At 43.9% G+C, this 17855-nt stretch overlaps 1 protein-coding gene across 1 annotated transcript in view; it reads right to left on the bottom strand.

Annotated features, from left to right (window-relative positions):
• The window catches only part of LOC123772612 (protein bric-a-brac 2), a 309393-nt gene that overhangs the window by 14670 nt on the left and 276868 nt on the right, over window positions 1–17855 (bottom strand). The window lies entirely within an intron of this gene.

The following is a 17855-nucleotide window of genomic DNA, read 5'->3' as shown; positions in this document are numbered from 1 at the left end:
ATTTAATTTTCGGTTAAATTTTATATTATTTAAATGTTACTGTATGTCTGGGAGTAAGGATGAACTTTGTGAGACACAAGACCATTCAGCTAATGCCCTGGATATCAGGATATTGTGTGCGAGTATGATAAAACTTAACTGCAGTTGAAAACGTTGCAAGTTTTGTAATTTTGTTCCACATTTCCGTAAAGTTGTAGTTCTATTAATACCATGTAGGACTTTTTCTCAATATGTGTTCTTAATTTGACCCTTAAGTCAGCGGAAACCGCTGTTGGCATTGATGAATGCAAGTAAATTGTTCGCTCATTCTATAATAATAATAATAATAGGATCTTCTGGCCATGAGGAAGAACGATTGTTCTTTTTTTTCCTTAATTTAACCCAAGTGTTATAATAATCTAATTACTGATACTACCCATTTAGGAACACTACTTCTGAACTGAAGGCAAAGGTAAACAGCTTGGTGGAAACTGTTGATGACAAAATGTCTGGAGTTTACTGGTCAACAGCTACTGGCGAGTACAAACCTAAATATCCATATAGACTGTCAAGACCCACAAACCTGGACACCCAGTTTGGCCAATCAGCAGTCAGATACCTTCGCCCACGACACACTAAGTAACTCAACTCTCAGCTAACTCCAAACCTGCCTGGATTGTACTTGAATGGGGTTCTGGGAGTAATTCAGGTGTGTGTGTGTGTGTGTACTTACATATTTGTTCTTGCAGGATCGAGCATTGTCTCTTGGATCCCGCCTTTCCAGCCATCGGTTGTTTACAGCAATGACTCCTGTCCCATTTCCCTATCATACCTAATTTTAAAATTATGAATAGAGTTTGTTTCTACAACTTGTTCCCCAAGTGCATTCCATTTTTCCACTACTCTCACGCTAAAAGAAAACTTCCTAACATCTCTGTGATTCATCTGAGTTTCCAGTTTCCACCCATGTCCCCTCGTTCTGTTACTAATTCGTGTGAACATTTCATCTCTTTCCACTTTGTCAATTCCCCAGAGTATTTTATATGTCCCTATCATATTTCCTCTCTCCCTTCTTTTCTCTAGTGTCGTAAGGTTCAGTTCCTTCAGACGTTCTTCATATCCCATCCCTCGTAACTCTAAGACAAGCCTCATCGCAAACCTCCAGTTTCATTATGTGTTTTTTCAGGTGGGAGCTCCATGATTGGTGGGCATACTCTAAGACGGGTCTCACGTAGGCAGTGTAAAGCGCCCTAAAAGCCTCCTCACTTAGGTTTCTGAATGAAGTTGTAATTTTCGCCAGTGTAGAGTACGCTGCTGTCGTTATCCTATTTATATGTGCCTCAGGAGTTAGATTAGGTGATACGTCCACTCCCAGGTCTCTTTCTGTGTGTATGTGTGTACTCACCTAATTGTGCTTGCGGGGGTTGAGTTCTGGCTCTTTGGTCCCACTTCTCAACCGTTAATCAACAGGTGTACAGGTTCCTGAGCCTATTGGGCTCTATCATATCTACACTTGAAACTGTGTATGGAGTCAGCCTCCACCACATCACTTCCTAATCCATTCCATTTGTTAACCACTCTGACACTAAAAAAGTTCTTTCTAATATCTCTGTGGCTCATTTGGGCACTCAGTTTCCACCTGTGTCCCCTAGTGTGTGCGTCCCTTGTGTTAAATAGCCTGTCTTTATCTACCCTATCAATTCCCTTGAGAATCTTGAATGTGGTGATCATGTCCCCCCTAACTCTTCTGTCTTCCAGCGAAATGAGGTTTAATTCCCGTAGTCTCTCCTCGTAGCTCATACCTCTCAGCTCGGGTACTAGTCTGGTGGCAAACCTTTGAACCTTTTCCAGTTTAGTCTTATCCTTGACTAGATATGGACTCCATGCTGGGGCTGCATACTCCAGGATTGGCCTGACATATGTGGTATACAAAGTTTGGAATGATTCTTTACACAAATTTCTGAATGCTGTTCGTATGTTGGCCAGCCTGGCATATGCCGCTGATGTTATCCTCTTGATATGTGCTGCAGGAGACAGGTCTGGCGTGATATCAACTCCCAAGTCTTTTTCTTTCTCTGACTCCTGAAGACTATTTGTACTCACCTATTTGTGCTTGCGGGGTTGAGCTTTGGCTCTTTGGTCCCTCCTCTCAACTGTCAATCAACTGGTGTACAGATTCCTGAGCCTATTGGGCTTTATCATATCTACACTTGAAACTGTGTATCGAGTCAACCTCCACCACATCACTGCCTAATGCATTCCATTTGTCAACCACTCTGACACTAAAAATGTTCTTTCTAATATCTCTGTGGCTCATTTGGGCACTCAGTTTCCACCTGTGTCCCCTAGTGCGTGTGCCCCTTATGTTAAAAAAAAATAGCCTGTCTTTATCTACCCTATCAATTCCCTTGAGAATCTTGAATGTGGTGATCATGTCCCCCCCCCTAACTCTTCTGTCTTCCAACGAAGTGAGGTTAAATTCCCGTAGTCTCTCCTCGTAGCTCATACCCCTATGTTCGAGTACTAGTCTGGTGGGAAACCTTTGAACCATTTCCAGTATAGTCTTATGCTTGACTAGATATGGACTCCATGCTGGAGCCGCATACTCCAGGATTGGTCTGACATATGTGGTATACAGTGTTCTGAAAGATTCCTTACACAAGTTTCTAAAGGCCGTTCTTATGTTAGCCAACCTGGCATATGCTGCTGATGTTATCCTCTTGATATGAGCTTCAGGGGACAGATCTGGCGTGATATGAACCCCCAGGTTGATATCTCTCTGACTCTCGAAGTATTTCATCTCCCAAATGATACCTTGTATCAGGTCTCCTACTCCCTACACTTATCTTCATTACATTACATTTGCTTGGGTTAAACTCTAACAACCATTTGTTCGACCATTCCTGCAGCTTGTCCATGTCTTCTTGAAGACTCAAGCTGTCCCCCTCTGTCTTAATCCTTCTCACAATTTTGGCGTCGTCAGCAAACATTGAGAGGAATGAGTCTATACCCTCTGGGAGATCATTTACGTATATCAGAATCAGGATAGGACCGAGTACAGAACCCTGTGGGACTCTACTCGTGACTTCACACCAATCTGAGGTCTCACCCCTCACTGTAACTCTCTGCTTCCTATTGCTTAGGTACTCCCTTAGGTAAGGTTATGCATCAGCCTTTTATGGGGTACTGTGTCAAAGGCTTTCCGACAGTACAAAAAAATGCAGTCCGCCCATCCTTCTCTTTCTTGCTTAATCTTTGTCACCTGGTCGTAGAATTCTATCAAGCCTGTAAGGCAAGATTAACCCTCCCTGAACCCATGTTGATGGGTTGTCATGAAGTCCCTTCTCTCCAGATGTGCTACTAGGTTTTTTTCTCACGATTTTCTCCATCACTTTGCATGGTATACAAGTTAAGGACATTGGTCTGTAGTTCAGTGCCTCTTGTCTGTCACCCTTTTTGTATATTGGGACTACGTTAGCCTTCTTCCATATTTCTGGTAGGTCTCCCGTTTCCAGTGACCTACTATACACTATGGAGAGTTTTCAAGCAAAGTGCTCCTGCACACTCTTTCAATACCCATGGTGAAATTCCGTCCGGGCCAACAGCCTTTCTCACGTCCAGCTCCAACAGATGCCTCTTGACCTCATCTCTTGTAATTTCGAACCCTTCCAAGGTTTACTGCCACCTCTCCTAGCACAGTGACCTCTCCTTGTTCTATTGTGAAGACCTCCTGGAGGTCTGGAGGTGTGTGTGTACTCATCTATTTGTGCTTGCGGGGGTTGAACTTTGGCTCTTTGGTCCCGCCTCTCAACTGTCAATCAACTGGTGTACAGATTCCTGAGACTACTGGGCTCTATCATATCTACATTTGAAACTGTGTATGGAGTCAGCCTCCACCACATCACTGCCTTATGCATTCCATCCGTTAACTACTCTGACACTGAAAAAGTTCCTTCTAACGTCCTTGTGGCTCATGTGGGTACTCAGTTTCCACCTGTGTCCCCTTGTTCGGGTCCCACCAGTGTTGAATAGTTTATCCTTGTTTACCCGGTCGATTATCCTGAGGATTTTGTAGGTTGTGATCATGTCTCCCCTTACTCTTCTGTCTTCCAGTGTCGTAAGGTGCATTTCCCGCAGCCTTTCCTCGTAACTCATGCCTCTTAGTTCTGGGACTAGTCTAGTGGCATACCTTTGGACTTTTTCCAGCTTCGTCTTGTGCTTGACAAGGTATGGGCTCCATGCTGGGGCCGCATACTCCAGGATTGGTCTTACATATGTGGTGTACAAGATTCTGAATGATTCCTTACACAGGTTCCTGAACGCTGTTCTGATGTTAGCCAGCCTCGCATATGCCGCAGACGTTATTCTTTTATGTGGGCTTCAGGAGACAGGTTTGGTGTGATATCAACTCCTAGATCTTTCTCTCTGTTCGTTTCATTAAGTACTTCATCTCCTATTCTGTATCCTGTGTTTGGCCTCCTATTTCCACCACCTAGTTTCATTACTTTGCATTTACTCGGGTTGAACTTCAACAGCCAATTGTTGGACCATTCACTCAGTCTGTCTAGGTCATTTTGTAGCCTCCTACTATCGTCCTCAGTTTCAATCCTCCTCATAATTTTTGCATCATCGGCAAACATTGAGAGAAACGATTCTATACCCTCTGGAAGATCATTTACATATATCAGAAACAGTATAGGTCCAAGGACTGACCCCAGCGGTACTTCACTCGTAACGTCTCGCCAATCTGAGACCTCACCCCTCACACTGACTCGTTGTCTCCTGTTGCTTAGGTACTCCTGTATCCAACGGAGTACCTTCCCTTTCACTCCAGCCTTCATCTCCAGCTTTTTTACTAGCCTCTTGTGTGGTACTGTATCAAAGGCTTTCTGGCAATCCAAAAATATGCAGTCTGCCCACCCTTCTCTTTCTTGCTTGATTTTTGTTGCCTGGTCGTAGAATTCAAGTAACCCTGTGAGGCAGGACCTGCCATCCCTGAACCCATGTTGATGCTGTGTTACAAAGTTCTTTCGCTCCAGATGTTCCACTAGCTTTCTTCGCACAATCTTCTCCATCAGCTTGCATGGTATGCAGGTTAGGGACACTGGTCTGTAGTTCAGTGCCTCCTGTCTATCACCTTTCTTGTATATCGGGACTACGTTAGCTACTTTCCAAATTTCTGGCAGTTACCCTGTTGTCAGTGATTTGTTATACACTATGGAGAGTGGTAGGCACAGTTCTTCTGCTCCTTCCTTTAGTATCCAAGGGGAGATTCCATCTGGGCTTATAGCCTTTGTCACATCCAACTCTAGTAAACACTTCCTTACTTAGCCACTGGTAATCTCAAACTCTTCCAGTGGTTCCTGGTTATCTATTCCCTCTCTTATCTCTGGAATTTTTCCTTGCTCTAAGGTGAAGACCTCCTGGAATTTCTTATTCAGTTCCTCACACACTTCCTTGTCGCTTGTAGTGAATCCTTCTGCCCCTATCCTTAATTTCATAACCTGTTCCTTTACTGTTGTTTTTCTCCTGACGTGGCTATGCAGCAATTTAGGCTGAGTCTTTGCCTTGCTTGCGATGTCATTTTCGTATTGTCTTTCTGCCTCTCTTCTCATCCTGACATATTCATTCTTGGCACTCTGGTATCTTTCTCTGCTCTCCAGTGTCCTGTTATTCCGATAGTTTCTCCATGCCCTTTTTCTTTGCTGCTTAGCTAGCCTACATCTCTGATTAAACCATGGGTTTCTCATCTTTATTTCACTGTTTTCCTTTTGGACTGGGACAAACTTGTTTGCTGCGTCCTTGCACTTCTGTGTAATGTAGTCCATCATGTCTTGGGCCGTCTTTCCCCTGAGCTCTGTTTCCCATGCTATATCTGTTAGGAATTTTCTTATCTCCTCATAGTTTCCCTTTCGGTATGCCAACCTTTTGTTTTCAGTATCCCTCCTCGAGTTCAATAACCCTTCTTCAATCAGGTACTCAACACCAGTACACTGTGGTCGCTCATTCCTACTGGAGACTCAAAACCGATTTCTCTTATGTCGGAGTCGTTCAGAGTGAACGTGTGTGTGTGCGTGTGTGTGTGTGTGTGTGTGTGTGTGTGTGTACTCACCTAGTTACTCACCTAGTTGTGTTTGCGGGAGTTGAGCTCTGGCTCTTTGGTCCCGCCTCTCAACCGTCAATCAACAGGTGTACAGATTCCTGAGCCTATCGGACTCTATCATATCTACATTTGAAACTGTGTATGGAGTCAGCCTCCACCACATCACCCCCTAATGCATTCCATTTGTCAACCACTCTGACACTAAAAAAGTTCTTTCTAATATCTCTGTGGCTCATTTGGGCACTCAGTTTCCACCTGTGTCCCCTTGTGCGTGTTCCCTTTGTGTTAAATAGACTGTCTTTATCTACCCTATCAATTCCCTTCAGAATCTTGAATGTGGTGATCATGTCCCCCCTATCTCTTCTGTCTTCCAGCGAAGTGAGGTTTAATTCCCGTAGTCTCTCCTCGTAGCTCATACCTCTCAACTTGGGTACTAGTCTGGTGGCAAACCTTTGAACCTTTTCCAGTTTAGTCTTATCCTTGACTAGATATGGACTCCATGCTGGGGCTGCATACTCCAGGATTGGCCTGACATATGTGGTATACAAAGTTCTGAATGATTCTTTACACAAGTTTCTGAATGCCGTTCGTATGTTGGCCAGCCTGGCATATGCCGCTGATGTTATCCGCTTGATATGTGCTGCAGGAGACAGGTCTGGCGTGATATCAACCCCCAAGTCTTTTTCCTTCTCTGACTCCTGAAGAATTTCCTCTCCCAGATGATACCTTGTATCTGGCCTCCTGCTCCCTATACCTATCTTCATTACATTACATTTGGTTGGGTTAAGCTCTAACAACCATTTGTTCGACCATTCCTTCAGCTTGTCTAGGTCTTCTTGAACCCTCAAACAGTCCTCTTCTGTTTTAATCCTTCTCATAATTTTAGCATCGTCCGCAAACATTGAGAGAAATGAATCGATACCCTCCGGGAGATCATTTACATATATCAGAAACAAGATAGGACCGAGTACAGAGCCCTGTGGGACTCCACTGGTGACTTCACGCCAATCGGAGGTCTCACCCCTCACCGTAACTCTCTGCTTCCTATTGCTTAGATACTCCCTTATCCACTGGAGCACCTTACCAGCTACACCTGCCTTTCTCTCCAGCTTATGTACCAGCCTCTTATGCGGTACTGTGTCAAAGGCTTTCCGACAATCCAAGAAAATGCAGTCCGCCCAGCCCTCTCTTTCTTGCTTAATCTTTGTCACCTGATCGTAGAATTCTATCAAGCCTGTAAGGCAAGATTTACCCTCCCTGAACCCATGTTGGCGATTTGTCACGAAGTCCCTTCTCTCCAGATGTGTTACCAGGTTTTTTCTCACGATCTTCTCCATCACCTTGCATGGTATACAAGTCAAGTATACAAGGTGTGTGTGTGTGTGTGTGTGTGTGTGTGTGTGTGTGTGTGTGTGTGTGTGTGTGTGTGTGTGTGTGTGTGTGTGTGTGTGTGTGTGCGTGTGTGTGTGTGTGTGTGTGTGTGTGTGTGTGTGTGTGTGTGTGTGTGTGTGTGTGTGTGGTGAGATAAATGCTAGCAAGTGACCTGGTCTCACACGTCCCAAAAACGATGGTTGGTATCAGCATGACGCGTACGGTAATGCGTCTTGAGGTTACTGTTGGTGTTGGTGCGGTGGCTACACAGTGAACACGAGTAAGGCTTCTCCCCGGTGTGAACCCGTAAATGTTTCTTCAAGTCATGACTCCTGGGTGTCTTATAGTCACAGTGCGGACATAAGAAGAGAGAGTGCTCCATGTGCTGCTTCATGTGGTGGCTGAGCTCAGTCCTGCAGCTGGAGGTGAAAGAGCAGAGTACGCAGGTGTGGGAGGGTGGGGCCAGGGCGCTGCTGGCCTGCTCACAGCCCACACCCGCTACGGCACACACACCCATCATGCCTCCTTCCATTATCTGCAAAGACACGCCAGTGTTATTTCTCCTCCTCCGCCACACACACACACACGCACGCACTCCAACCTTCACAGACAACTTGCCAACACACACATGTATTACCTTTATCTTCCCACGGCTCTCTATATTATTCCATCTCAACATCGATATTGACATTCAAAACACTTACATATTCCTGAGCTATTTTATCTACATTTTGTAGTTTGAAACATTGAATATGTTGAATATAACCAAAAAGGTAATATTAATGATTCTAACACGAATCTTCTCAATATTTCTAATGTTTTTATTCACTGTTGAGGGAAGTTGAAAAATTAACTTTCCAAAGTTCATTTTCACCCTTTTTATTATGGTCTGACGCCTAGGGATGTGTTTAGCAACATCACTCCTTACAGTCTTAAAGACTAATTGACCATGCTTTTGCAAAGACTGATATTCTCCTTGGGTGAGGTGGTACAGAACAAGTGGATGAAACAAGTGGATGAATGGCATAACATAAGGGATATTAATAAGGGTATGAGATGCATCAACATAAGCAGCTTATGTTCTTGTAGATCCTGTCTCTGTGTGTTAATAGAACCCCATTAATACCCCATGCATGTCACTCATCCTTGTCACCTCCCACCTCACCATTACAGGATATAATCAGGTGCTAACACAGAAAAAATTGTCTTAGAGAATGTGAGGTGAGACCTAACGAAACGAATCACTAGGCGTCAGGCCCAAATAATATGTAAAAATGAACTATGAAAAGTTAATTTTTTATCTTCCTGCTTCAGTGAAGAAAATCATAAGAAATATCGAGAAGATCTGTGACAGAATCATATCTAAAACTTTCTGTCGTTTTCAACGAAATATGTTTAAAAGAAAGACTGTTTTTAGTGTGAGTAACACCTCACACTGCCTCTGTTGTTGCTAGTGTGTGTAACACCTCACACTGCCTCTGTTGTTGCTAGTGTGTGTAACACCTCACACTGCCTCTGTTGTTGCTAGTGTGAGTAACACCTCACACTGCCTCTGTTGTTGCTAGTGTGTGTAACACCTCATACTGCCTCTGTTGTTGCTAGTGTGTGTAACACCTCACACTGCCTCTGTTGTTGCTAGTGTGTGTAACACCTCACACTGCCTCTGTTGTTGCTAGTGTGAGTAACACCTCACACTGCCTCTGTTGTTGCTAGTGTGTGTAACACCTCATACTGCCTCTGTTGTTGCTAGTGTGTGTAACACCTCACACTGCCTCTGTTGTTGCTAGTGTGAGTAACACCTCACACTGCCTCTGTTGTTGCTAGTGTGTGTAACACCTCATACTGCCTCTGTTGTTGCTAGTGTGAGTAACACCTCACACTGCCTCTGTTGTTGCTAGTGTGTGTAACACCTCATACTGCCTCTGTTGTTGCTAGTGTGTGTAACACCTCATACTGCCTCTGTTGTTGCTAGTGTGTGTAACACCTCATACTGCCTCTGTTGTTGCTAGTGTGAGTAACACATCACACTGCCTCTGTTGTTGCTAGTGTGTGTAACACCTCATACTGCCTCTGTTGTTGCTAGTGTGTGTAACACCTCATACTGCCTCTGTTGTTGCTAGTGTGAGTAACACCTCATACTGCCTCTGTTGTTGCTAGTGTGTGTAACACCTCATACTGCCTCTGTTGTTGCTAGTGTGTGTAACACCTCATACTGCCTCTGTTGTTGCTAGTGTGTGTAACACCTCACACTGCCTCTGTTGTTGCTAGTGTGTGTAACACCTCATACTGCCTCTGTTGTTGCTAGTGTGTGTAACACCTCACACTGCCTCTGTTGTTGCTAGTGTGTGTAACACCTCACACTGCCTCTGTTGTTGCTAGTGTGTGTAACACCTCATACTGCCTCTGTTGTTGCTAGTGTGTGTAACACCTCACACTGCCTCTGTTGTTGCTAGTGTGTGTAACACCTCATACTGCCTCTGTTGTTGCTAGTGTGTGTAACACCTCACACTGCCTCTGTTGTTGCTAGTGTGTGTAACACCTCACACTGCCTCTGTTGTTGCTAGTGTGTGTAACACCTCACACTGCCTCTGTTGTTGCTAGTGTGTGTAACACCTCACACTGCCTCTGTTGTTGCTAGTGTGTATAACACATCACACTGCCTCTGTTGTTGCTAGTGTGAGTAACACATCACACTGCCTCTGTTGTTGCTAGTGTGAGTAACACATCACACTGCCTCTGTTGTTGCTAGTGTGTGTAACACATCACACTGCCTCTGTTCTTGCTAGTGTGTATAACACCTCACACTGCCTCTGTTGTTGCTAGTGTGAGTAACACATCACACTGCCTCTGTTGTTGCTAGTGTGAGTAACACATCACACTGCCTCTGTTGTTGCTAGTGTGTGTAACACATCACACTGCCTCTGTTCTTGCTAGTGTGTATAACACATCACACTGCCTCTGTTGTTGCTAGTGTGAGTAACACATCACACTGCCTCTGTTGTTGCTAGTGTGTGTAACACATCACACTGCCTCTGTTGTTGCTAGTGTGTATAACACATCACACTGCCTCTGTTGTTGCTAGTGTGAGTAACACATCACACTGCCTCTGTTGTTGCTAGTGTGTATAACACATCACACTGCCTCTGTTGTTGCTAGTGTGAGTAACACATCACACTGCCTCTGTTGTTGCTAGTGTGAGTAACACATCACACTGCCTCTGTTGTTGCTAGTGTGTGTAACACATCACACTGCCTCTGTTCTTGCTAGTGTGTATAACACATCACACTGCCTCTGTTGTTGCTAGTGTGAGTAACACATCACACTGCCTCTGTTGTTGCTAGTGTGTGTAACACATCACACTGCCTCTGTTGTTGCTAGTGTGTATAACACATCACACTGCCTCTGTTGTTGCTAGTGTGTATAACACATCACACTGCCTCTGTTGTTGCTAGTTTGAGTAACTGCTCACCTGGTTGATTACATGGTTGATGGGGTTCTGGGAGTTCTTCTACTCCCCAAGCCTGGCCCGAGGCCAAGCTTGACGTGTGAGAGTTTGGTCCACTAGGCTGTTGCTTGGAGCGGCCCGCAGGCCCACATACCCACCACAGCCCGGTTGGTCCGGCACTCCTTAACTAGCAGGTCCATTGTTTCATGTTTACTTCATCACAATGAAATGTGTGAAGTAAAACATGTGTATGGGGCAAGTAACAAAGTCAGTAGACTAACAGATGTTGTCACAGCTCGTATAAGACTTGACTACAAGTATCTCTGGCAGTTCGGCTTGTATAGGGATGTAGATGAAGTAAAGTGTAAAGTGTGTGGACAAAAACAGGGACACACACTCGAACACTTTATCTTGGATTGTAGTAAAATTGAGCCATTTAGAGATAAATCTAAGCTCACTCTGTATGATATGGCAACCTATCTTATTACCATGGATAAATTACCTGAAATCCTTGCACTGTATCCATATTTCGCTTCCAGTAGATGAACGACATATGAGACTCGGAAACAAGTAGTGTATTGTGAGGACTAATAATAAACAGAAGCTCCCCTATGACTCTGTAATATCCCCATTAGTCAAACTATTATGTATTAGCGATAAGACCTACCATTAATGTGACGACTTACTGTAAATATGTAGCTCTTGTAATAGCACTTTCTCTGTAACTAGCTGACATTGTAACTATAAGGTGTGAAGGATAGATGAAATTGTTTATGTAATAATCTAAGATGAGGTCTGATAAAGACCTTTTGTGCCCTCTGTAATGCTTTTGCGCTACCGCTCACAAGATGAGTATGGGGTGCACAATAAACTAGCCGCCTTCGGCGGCAACAATCAAAATCCTTGAAGGAAACAATCTAGGTTCCTCTTGAAGATGTCCACGGTTGTTCCAACAATATTTCTTATGCTCGTTGGTAGGACGTTGAACAACCGCGGACCTCTGATGTTTATACAGTGTTCACTTATTGTGCCTATGGCACCTCTGCTCTTCAGTTGTTCTATTCTGCATTTTCTTCCATATCGTTCACTCCAGTACGTTGTTATTTTACTGTGTAGATTTAGGAACTGGCCGTCCAGTATTTTCCATGTATATATTATTTGGAATATTTCTCGTTTCCTTTCTAGTGAGTACATTTGGAGGGCTTTGAGACGATCCCAATAATTTAGGTGTTTTATCTCGTCTATGCGTGCCGTATATGTTCTTTGTATTCCCTCTATTTCAGCAATCTCTCCTGCTCTGAAGGGGGAAGTGAGTACTGAGCAGTACTCAAGACGGGACAACACAAGTGACTTGAAGAGTACAACCATTGTGATGGGATCTCTGGATTTGAAAGTTCTCGTAATCCATTCTATCATTCTTCTGGCAGACGCAATATTTGCTTGGTTATGCTCCCTAAACGCTAGGTCGTGGGACATCATTATTCCCAAATTCTTGACATGCTGTTTTCCTACTATGGGCAAATTCGATTGTGTTTTGTACCCTGTATTATGTGTCAGGTCCTCATTTTTGCCGTATCAGAGTACCTGGAATTTATCACTGTTAATCATCATGTTATTTTCTGCTGCCCAGTCGAAAACTTTATTAATATCTGTTTGTAGTTTTTCAATGTCTTCAGCAGAAGTAATTTTCATGCTGATTTTTGTGTCATCTGCAAAGGATGACACGAAGCTGTGACTTGTATTTTTGTCTATATCTGATATGAGAATAAGGAACAGCAGTGGTGCAAGGACTGTACCTTGAGGTACAGAGCTTTTAACTGCGCTCGGACTCGATTTAATTTGATTGACTGTTACCCTTTGTGTTCTGTTCGACAGGAAATTGAGTATCCAGCGTCCTACTTTACCAGTTATACCCATTGACCTCATTTTGTGTGCTACCACTCCATGGTCACATTTGTTTACTGCCATTGTAAAGTCTGTATACAACCTCTGCATTCTGTTTTTCTTCTAATGCCTCAGTAATTTTGTCTTAGTGGTCAAGTAGCTGTGAGAGGCATGATCTTCCCGCTCTGAAACCATATTGCCCTGGATTGTGGAGGTCATTGGTCTCCATGAATCTAGTGACCTGACTCCTGACTCTCAAATACTTTTATTATGTGGGACGTTAGTGCAACGGGTTTATAATTCTTTACCAATGCTTTGCTCCCTCCCTTGTGTAAAGAGGCTATGTCTGCTGCTTTCAGCGCATCTGGTATCTCCCCCGTGTCCAAGATCTTCCTCCACACTGTACTGAGTGCCTGTGCTACTGGCACTTTGCATTTCTTTATAAATATTGAATTCCATGAGTCTGGACCCGGGGCTGAGTGCATGGGCATATTGTCAATTTCTCTTTCAAAATCTGCTACGCTCGTGTTGATATCAGTTGTATTTACAGGTTTTGGATATCATGCATAACAAGTTGTCCAAATCTTCCACTTTCATGCTGTTTATCGGAGTGCTAAAAATGTCCTCATACTGGTTTTTTTAGGATTTCACTAATTTCTTTGTCATCCTCAGTGTATGAACCTTCACTAGTTCGAACAGGTCGAATACTGGCAGTGGTTTTTGCTTTTGATTTAGCATATGTGAAGAAATAATTTGGGTTTTTCTTTATTTCTTGAATTGCTTTTTGTTCTAGTTGCCTTTCTTCAATCTGATATGAATGCTTCAGTCTCTGTTCGGTTTCTTCACTCTCCCTGTTTAAATTATTCCTTCTTTGTATGGAAAGTCGTGTCTGCTTAAGCATTTTCGTTAATTTCTTCCTTCTTTTGTAGTGTCTCCTGCGTTTTCTTTCTACGTTGGACCTCTTTCTGGCTTTCCTCAAAGGAACATGTTTCAGACAGACTTCATATGCTTAAAGAAATCCGTTTTTCTATTCCTTGTGTAGGATTTTTATTTCTTAGAACATTTTCTCATTGAATGTTTGTAAGTTCCCTGTTTATTTTCTCCCAGTCTATCCTTTTATTATTAAAATTGAATTTATTGAATAACCCTTCTCACTTGTTGTTTCTCTTGGGCCTACTACCGTTATTAATGTTAGTTTGCACTTCAATAAGCTTGTGGACCGAGTACCTAGTGTCTGAGACAGTAATGTCTCTGATTAGCTCATCATTCAGTGCACAGTTACAAACCCATTAATATTTCAACTTAGATTCAACAGAGCAGAAGTTGTTAAACACATATGGCAAAATCTTACTAAAGCGACCATACGAGTCATAAATACTCATACTCCGCCCAAGTAAAACAGAAACAAGCAACACTTAGTGGGCCAGCCAGAGGCTTAGGGCCCGCGCCGTGGGCCAGCCAGAGGCTTAGGGCCCGCGCAGTGGGCCAGCCAGAGGCTTAGGGCCCGCGCAGTGGGCCAGCCAGAGGCTTAGGGCCCGCGCAATGGGCCAGCCAGAGGCTTAGGGCCCGCGCAGTGGGCCAGCCAGAGGCTTAGGGCCCGCGCAGTGGGCCAGCCAGAGGCTTAGGGCCCGCGCAGTGGGCCAGCCAGAGGCTTACGGCCCGCGCAGTGGGCCAGCCAGAGGCTTAGGGCCCGCGCAGTGGGCCAGCCAGAGGCTTAGGGCCCGCGCAGTGGGCCAGCCAGAGGCTTAGGGCCCGCGCAGGAATATCCCTGCAAAAAAAAAAAAAGCTCCTCATTGTTTGTGAATATCAGGTCCAGCGTGGTTTCGTTCCTAGTTGGTTCTGTAATCTGCTGACTGAGCGAGAATTTGTCACAGAATCTCAGTAGTTCTCTGACCTGTGGTTAGTTATTTCCAGGTTGATTTCCTGTTATAATGTTATTGTTTACTATTCTCCATTTTAAACTGGGTAGATTGAAGTCTCCAAGGAAGATAATATCTGGTACTGGGTTTGCTAGGTTATCAAGGATATTCTCTATTTTGTGCATCTGCTCAGTGAATTCCTCAACTGTTGCATCTGGCGGTTTGTATATTAAAATAATAATTAGATTTATATTTTCTACCTTCATTCCAAGTACCTCTACCACCTCATTGGACGAGTTCAGGAGCTCTGTGCATGCCAGCTCCTCTATAATATACAGACCTACTCCTCCACTTGACCTAATTACTCTGTCACATCTATATAGGTTATAATCTGGGATCCAGATTTCACAATCCATGTGGTCTTTTTTGTGGGTTTCTATAAATGCACAAATATTGAGTTTGATTCTATTAGGAGACAATTTATGAACTTAACTTTATTTCTTGATTTTAACTTCAGGCCTTGTACGTTTGCAAATATGAAAGATTTCCCACATTGCGTGTCACTTCTGATAGGCTTTGGTAGTTCTACCCCCCCCCCTCTCCACCCTGGTCCAGGGTGTGTTGCTTTGGTAGTTCTACCCCCCCCCCTCTCCACCCTGGTCCAGGGTGTGTTGCTTTGGTAGTGGTTCGTCCAGTGTTGGTAGCAGTAGTGCGGGTGTTGTGTGGTTTAGTACCTGTGTGCTTGTTGATAATTTGTATTCCAGTCTTGTGGATATCTCCCTTCCCCTCTGTAATCCTGCAGTGGTTCTATCTGACTGTTCCTCTCTCTTACATGTTCTACTCTGTTTCTGCCTTCCCCTAAAAAAAAATCCAGTAGTGTCATACTGATCTTCCCGTCTATAACGCTGTGTACCTCTCACATGGAATACTGGACACTGAAGATTGTAACATTTTTTGTCCCTGATTGAAAATATACATAATTTAGGGTGGAAGTATCTACACCCTGCTCCAAAACGTCATGTACCCCTCGCCATGTTCCTGCATTTTCGAGGATGCAGAAAAGTGCATTTTGCTCCTAATTTCTCATATTTGCATATTCCTTGTGCGAGGAATTTACAAATATTTCCAGTTTTTACTTTTTTTCATGGTATTTATACCTGTGTCTGTCATGTCTACCTCTTTATTGGAGCCATCTCCGTCTTTCGTCTCAATTCCTTCATTTATGCACTCTGTCTCACTGTTGCTCTCACTGTTTATATTACCTGGCTCTGTAATATTGCTGTTATTCTGTACCACAATACCCTCTTCCTCCACACTACTGCTGCGGTTCTCTAAACTACCTGTTCCTGACCTTTGGTCGTTATCCAGTGTTTTCTTCTCCCAGTCCGCATATATCACTGGTAGCTTTTCTGTGAATGATAATCTCTGTGACTCGGGAATGTTTTTAATCAGTTTGGTTAGGTTTTCCCACATTAACCTGTCATCTTCGCTAACCCAGTAAGTTCTTTGACTGTGCATGCTCGAGATAATTCTGCGCAGCTCAGGTGAAATCTTATGTCACAGATGCAACACTTGACGCCTACAGTACCTGGTTGATACATGGTTGATGGGGTTCTGGGAGTTCTTCTACTCCCCAAGCCCGGCCCGAGGCCAGGCTCGACTTGTGAGAGTTTGGTCCACCAGGCTGTTGCTTGGAGCGGCCCGCAGGCCCACATACCCACCACAGCCCTGCTAGTGTGAGTAACACATCACACTGCCTCTGTTGTTACTAGTGTGAGTAACACCTCATACTGCCTCTGTTGTTACTAGTGTGTGTAACACCTCACACTGCCTCTGTTGTTGCTAGTGTGAGTAACTGCTCACTGCCCTGTTATAAATTAATCAATATGCTTATTAACAAATGTAAAAAAAAACTAAATTAATATTACGTCTTTACGTCTTAAATGTTACGTCTTTAAAATAGATCCAAACACTCGCGACACACCTACATTGTCTGATGTATTGTATTTGTGCTTCACTGTATGGATCACTTCTTGATTTCATGAATTTTACTGTTTACAATATTACATGTATATATTATAATCTTTTATGTATACCGTATATTGTTGCTGCACTGCCTCTATTGTTGCTAGTGTGAGTAACACCTCACACTGCTTCTATTGTTGCTAGTGTGAGTAACACCTCACACTGCTTCTATTGTTGCTAGTGTGAGTAACACCTCACACTGCCTCTATTGTTGCTAGTGTGAGTAACACCTCACACTGCCTCTATTGTTGCTAGTGTGAGTAACACCTCACACTGCCTCTATTGTTGCTAGTGTGAGTAACACCTCACACTGCCTCTGTTGTTGCTAGTGTGTGTAACACCTCACACTGCCTCTATTGTTGCTAGTGTGAGTAACACCTCACACTGCCTCTATTGTTGCTAGTGTGAGTAACACCTCACACTGCCTCTGTTGTTGCTAGTGTGTGTAACACCTCACACTGCCTCTATTGTTGCTAGTGTGAGTAACACCTCACACTGCCTCTGTTGTTGCTAGTGTGTGTAACACCTCACACTGCCTCTATTGTTGCTAGTGTGAGTAACACCTCACACTGCCTCTATTGTTGCTAGTGTGAGTAACACCTCACACTGCCTCTGTTGTTGCTAGTGTGAGTAACACCTCACACTGCCTCTATTGTTGCTAGTGTGTGTAACACCTCACACTGCCTCTATTGTTGCTAGTGTGAGTAACACCTCACACTGCCTCTATTGTTGCTAGTGTGAGTAACACCTCACACTGCCTCTGTTGTTGCTAGTGTGTGTAACACATCACACTGCCTCTATTGTTGCTAGTGTGAGTAACACCTCACACTGCCTCTATTGTTGCTAGTGTGTGTAACACCTCACACTGCCTCTATTGTTGCTACTGTGTGTAACACCTCACACTGCCTCTATTGTTGCTAGTGTGAGTAACACCTCACACTGCCTCTATTGTTGCTAGTGTGAGTAACACCTCACACTGCCTCTGTTGTTGCTAGTGTGAGTAACACATCACACTGCCTCTGTTGTTGCTAGTGTGAGTAACACCTCACACTGCCTCTGTTGTTGCTAGTGTGAGTAACACATCACACTGCCTCTGTTGTTACTAGTGTGAGTAACACCTCACACTGCCTCTGTTGTTACTAGTGTGAGTAACACCTCACACTGCCTCTGTTGTTGCTAGTGTGAGTAA

Source organism: Procambarus clarkii, chromosome 50 (genome assembly GCF_040958095.1).
Source record: "Procambarus clarkii isolate CNS0578487 chromosome 50, FALCON_Pclarkii_2.0, whole genome shotgun sequence".
Classification (NCBI taxonomy): domain Eukaryota; kingdom Metazoa; phylum Arthropoda; class Malacostraca; order Decapoda; family Cambaridae; genus Procambarus; species Procambarus clarkii.
This window is presented reverse-complemented; position numbering and strand designations above follow the sequence as displayed.